Genomic DNA, 6,379 nt, shown 5'->3' on the forward strand with positions numbered 1-6,379 from the left:
AGGATTGGGTGACAATATAAAAGCCATTTCTCACAATAAAAGAGTACCCATGCCTGTTAAAATTTTGCAAGAAAACACATTTAGTCTCCTAAAACAGCGAAGGAAAATGTTTTAAGGTCTGATAGATTAAACTCTTTGGCCCTAGTTCCAAAAGATACATTTGACTTTAAACGCATCTCAACATCTAAAGAACGCAAGACCTAATGACAAGCATGGTGGTGGTGGTGATGGCAGCATCAAACAACTGGCCTGCTTCCCTTCAGCAAGGTGAGAAACTTTGGTCAGGATGGAAGAGAATATCCATGGCTACAAATATCAAAATATATTAGGACAAAACCGGCTGCTGTCTGAAGACATGTTAAAGATGAATTTCACCTTTCAACACACACCAATCTGAAACACATGGCCAATTGAACCAAGGAATGGCTTAGAAAAGAAAGGTACTTGTCTGAGTGTGGCCCATTCAGAGCATGAATCTCAATCCTAAAGAAAAGTCTGAACCCTCCTAAGGGCTGTCTGCAGGAGGACCGGTTGAATTTGTCTGAAAAGCACAGCAGACTAAATTGTAAAATCATGTTCTAGAGAAATCGAAAGAGACTTAATCAAACCTACTAATTTTTGCAATTAAAACTGTTTATATGAAATGTTTCAGGGTGTGAAAGCTTATGTTGTGCAAGTATTGACAGGGGTTTTATTTTTTTTTCTTTTATTCTAAAAATTAACCATTTTTTTTTTTACTTTATTTCAGCATAATTGTTTCATGGATCTTATTAAAGGCGAGAAAAGCCTGCCATGCTTTGTTTTGATTACAGCAGTTATAAACTATGAAATGTTTTTTTTCTTTTTAACATACAGTATATGGGCATATCAGGATTTGGTTTTCATTTAAATGGCATCAATGAGTAAAGCTGATATAACAAACATCATGCCACATTTACATTTTGTAGTTCATTGTATTATTTAAATGAAGATAAATGCAGATTTCAAACTGGAAAAAGTAAGTACACCCCTACATTTATTACTGCCTGACATTTCTAAAATTTGGGTGCACCAGATCAGGTGCAAAAGTTTAGATCAGGGGTCCTCAATCACGGTCCTGGAGGGCCGCAGTGGCTGCAGGTTTTTGCTCCAACCCAATTGCTTAATAAGAAGCACTTATTGCTCAAGTAACACTTCTGCTTCACTTTAGTTGTCTCGCTTGTTAAGATTTTGAACCCTTATTGCTTATTTTAGTCTTAAACAGCTGTATTCTCAGTTTTTAATTGATCCTTATTAGCAAGAAGAGGCAAATGACAAAAGAGACCAGCAGTTCTCCATTTAGCTTGTTACCATTTACATCTGTGTGTATTTATCATGCATACTTGGTAGGAAAGTAAAGAGAAAAAAGTGAAGGACTGAGAATTGCTCATCCTTTTAGCCTTCAAATCATTTCGATAATATTTTTAGAAAGGGGAAGAAAATCTAGGATATGAGAATGACCTGACATAGCAGAATTAAAGCACTAACAAGCCATGACATTAAATTATTGGCAAGAATTGCTTTCTTGTTCAGCAACGGGGTTAGAACAAAAACCTGCAGGCACTGTGGCCCTCCAGGACTGTGATTGAGTAGCCCTGGTTTAGATCATCATTAGAGAAGGCATCTGTCTTATTTAAACCTCAGACATTTAGTTTGGTTTTCTCTTTGTCCTTCGAGTTTGTGTTATCATCATGCCAGGATTGAAAATGCTTACTAAGGCTTTCAGTAAGCAGGCTATACTGTAGATGCCTATGAGTCGGGGAAGAGATTTAGAAAGGTTTCCCAATATTCCACTTCGCTGGCCGGAAGATCATCTACAAGTACAGGAGATTTCAAACAACTGTCAACTTCATCCCTAGAGAACATTGCAAGATGTTGAATAAAGTCTCCAAGAACCTCAGAATTTTGTCACAAGACCAACATGTTGCTCTTGCCACTGTTGATGTCAAAGAGCACAAGTCTATCATAAGAAAGAGGCTGCACAAATTATGTCTACATTGGAGGTGTACCATTAAGAGCCCTTTACTGTCCAGAAAGAACATAACAAAACAAAATTAAGCTTCCCCATGAACACCTAAGCAAAGACTAGGACTTTCTGAACAGTATGCTGTGGACAGACAAGGCAGATAGTTACTTGACAGCCGAAATGAAAGACATATTTGGTGAAAACCAAAGACAGTATTTGACCAGAAGAATCTGATACTAACTGTAAAGCATGATGGTGAAAATGTTATTGTTTAGGACTGCTTTGTTGCATCAAGGCCTTCAAAAATCCATTATAATTCTTCATTGCATTAGAGAGCGCTTGAGGATAACGTGAGGCCATCTGTCAGAAAATTGAAGCTTAACTGAACGTGGACCTTGCCACATTACAGTGACCCTAAACATACCAGTAAATCCAACAAGGAATAGCTGTGAAGAAAGAAATGGAAGGCTTTGAAATGGCAAAGCTCGGGTTTGAATCCCATCAAAATGCTTTGGGTGATTTGAAATGGGCTGCACATGTAAGACACCCCTCAAACATCACACAGCTAAAATAATTCTGCATTAAAGAGTGAGAAAAGCATTCTTCCAGTTGATGGCAGAGACGAGTAGACAGTTATAGGAAACACCAACTTGAGGGGGTGATACCGGCTATTAGAGCCACAAGTTGACTTACTTTTTTCAGACATTTTTTTTCCATTGGGTAAATAAGCCAGATGTTCTCTTTTTTTCCCTAATTACATCACCTTGATCTATATATACTCTGTAAATGAAATTCAAATCTTGATATGTCCACAGAAGTTAAACACATTTCATGGGGTATACTTTCTTGTACTTGAATAGATAGATAGAGATAGATAGATAGATAGATAGATAGATACTTTATTAATCCCAATGAGAAATTCACATTCTCCAGCAGCAGCATACTGATACAATAAACAATAGTAAATTAAAGATTGATAATAATGCAGGTAAAAAACAGACAATAACTTTGTATAATGTTAAATGTTAACGTTTACCCCCCGGGTGGAATTGAAGAGTCGCATAGTTTGGTGGAGGAACGATCTCCTCAATCTGTCAGTGGAGCAGGACAGTGACAGCAGAATATTGCAATACTGCAGTATATGGCATCCTTTATATGCCATACTTTATGTATGATGTATGTTGCATGCTGTTTATGCAGCACATCATGATTATCTGGTATGACAAGTGATAATTTACTGTATGTATACTGTAATTGTTGCTATGTTTCAGTGACATCCAATATTTTGTATTTCAAGTGCTGATATGTTTGTGTATTTAGGCTGAGGGTTCAAAGTTAGCATTCAGCTAGAGGAGCAATTGTTTATATTACTAAACCACAGTTTAATATATGCACGGATGGCGGACGCAGGACGCACCGAGGCGCATGCGCCAGAGCGCCCCAGAGTCAAACCCAGCGGCTTCCCAGAGTCGGTAGATGGTGCCCAAACAACACAACCTGTAAACTAAACTTGCTCTAATCCACTGTGCCAGCAGTCAGTGTGGCGTATTTAAATCACATAACGGTAATTCAGTATTAAAAGTAAGTTGAATTATGATTCCTAACAGTAAACGACTTCTACCTAACGACACAGCCACAGAAAAACAAAAACGAGACTGCATGGATAAAAACAATAAACGAAGGCGCCTACAACGCGCTTCTGAAACTCCAGAACCAGATGAGTCACAGCTCCAGAAAGAAACCGCTTCAGTACAAATATGTTTATTTAATTGATTGAAAAATTTCCCAGGACGCACCCACCCTCCATGATTTTTCATCCCTCCAAATATCGGAGGGAACAGAAAGTGATTGGCATTCTTGGATTTGCGATTCTTTCGAGAATCGCGGGGTTACTGGTGTAACAAGAACAGAAAGTTCTATCCTGTCTTCATGTGTCTTTCCTATTTACAGTATGCTATGAATCACTCTAAGGCTCTCTTTGTAATACTGACATCACTCTGATGTTCCATTAGATAACAATGTAAATATGCAAGATGGAGTAGATCCTCTCAGCCTTGGCATTTCTACCCACTTTGTGTAATCATTTGCTACTACCCAAACAAAGCTGTTATAGCACAGTTTTTTTGCATTACCCCAATAAATCCACATCATACATTTTTCTAGGCTCCTTAACAGTCAGTTCTGTGGGTCAACATAGTGGATTTTAATACTTTAAGAACATCTTTGAATATGTAGGAGATATCTGAGGAACTTTGTTTTCCCAAGATGACTTGCAAAAGGGCTGTTTGTATGTGCATCATCCTAACTGCATCTGTCCAGGGATGACAAGTTGTTGCTTGGTTCTCTCCATTTTCCAAGGGATACATTAGGATTAGATCTCCTCAAATGACTTAAACCCAGACTTCGTCTATGTTTTTTCAAGTCCTCCCTAATCCCTTGGCATATAGAACACCTTGCTGGATGGCAATCTCCTCGTAGCCCCAAGATAGGCTGGATCTCTCTGGTTTTACCCTTATCATATTGCAGCATCCTTTTTCTGTGCCTCATCCTTGAAAGTGTAAAGTTTAACACATTCACTGAATGAGTGTTGCTGATTGTTTCTTCAATGAAAAAGCCAAGAAATATGTTGAGGGTTTGTCTTAACCTTACATTAGACTTGTTCCAGCAAGATGGTCAGGCACTTCTTTTCTGAAGCAGAATATTTCATTTTAGCACTGAGGTATACTCCATAGCAGAAGTCCACAAGTTCAGTCCTAGAGCTCCCTGTGGCTGAAGGAGTTTCTTTTTCATAGTCCTTGAGTCATTTTTAAATTTAATTGATCTCATTATTTAATTTGCTATCCTTTTTATTTCTTCTTATTTTGCATTCAGAAAAGTGCTGTAGTGTGAAATTTACATTTCTGGGAAATTCAGGGATGTCTGTATTTTTGCCAAATGTTTAAATGCATTCTTTGTTATTGTCTTTCATTCACTTTATAAATATACTTTGCTCCCTTAATGGTATCGGAACACTGGCAATTAATGATACGATTGGCAGACATCAGGAAAGTGACAGTGACTGCTAAAGGGCAGCTACTGTATTTTGGTCTTACCTATTTGTGTGCTTATTAGTAAATTATGGCGTAAATAATTACAAAATCAAAATGAACAAAACACTAAAAACCAAAAACGAATTCTTATGCAGTTAAATTCCAATTGGTAATTTTCCAGGAAGTAATAGTTTACTTAATCAAAAGAGGAAATTGCTGGTGATGAAAACCTGGGTCAACCAGAACTAATCTTAAGAATCACTGCTTTTCAGGACCAAACCTGATGTTATTGAATTTACTGTGGATATGGTGGGTGAGTAAATACAGGTTGGGATGTTTCTTGCCACATATTTAGTGATGTTACTGTTTTCTAGAGGTGTTTTGGGTCTTTCAACATCCTACACTCTCCTCCAGATGACCCAGCTCAGCTTGTGACCAGATAGTAAATATGCTACCATGGTTCTCATCTCTTGAGCCACAGCCTTCTGGAGGGTTTCACAACCCTTTCATTGTCTTTGCTGCTAGTTCTTCTCCTCTCTCCTATGATGCTCAGTGACCCAAGGTCCCTGGCCAAGGATCAGTCTCTGAAACTCCTCCTTCAGTTTCAAAAGAAACAAATTCCAGACCATTATTACATATTGGCTTTCTTCCTGAATATGTTAAGAGAAGGAACGTTGTCCATAAAGTATGGGGTTAACATATGACACGGTCCAGTCATTTCCAAGACCTTTTGGAGGAATAGTAGACCATTAGGTACATTAGACTAGTCCACAGTAGACTTGACCTTTTCTGGGTCCACCACCAGCCTACCTCTTTTAGACACCTTCCCCAGAAGGCAAGACTGGGTATGTCTGAGGTGACAGTTTGAGGTTAACTGAGGCTGGAGAATTTTGTAGAATATGGTTTCCAGATTCTTATTTTATTATTTGATACTAAGTGAAAAGGCACTAATATAAACATATCAAGCCTAACCTCTCAGCTCTGCAAGGGCTCTTTGCATAAAGTACTGAATAGCAACTTCAGCACTGTAAATCCCAAAAGGCATTACCTGAAAGCTGAAGAGCTCTTCAGGAATGATAATGGCAGTTTTCTCTTTATGTCTGCCGCTATCTTCAACTACCGATATCCTTACTGTAGGTCCTGAGAGTTGAAAATTGAAGCTCTTTGAATATTAAGTTATGCTTCAAGGTGTGTTTTGGCATTTACTCCTCAATTCTAACAAAGAGGAAGGGACAGATTACATTTGATGCCAAGAGAGGAAGACCAGCCCAGGTTAAATTGGATGCCTCGATGTTCTCTGCAAATATCCTTCACAGATGTTATTCGATGCCATCTCTCTTGAGTGGCTATTTAATGTAGGTGTGCT

The sequence above is a fragment of the Erpetoichthys calabaricus genome, chromosome 2, assembly GCF_900747795.2.
Source record: "Erpetoichthys calabaricus chromosome 2, fErpCal1.3, whole genome shotgun sequence".
NCBI lineage: Eukaryota > Metazoa > Chordata > Cladistia > Polypteriformes > Polypteridae > Erpetoichthys > Erpetoichthys calabaricus.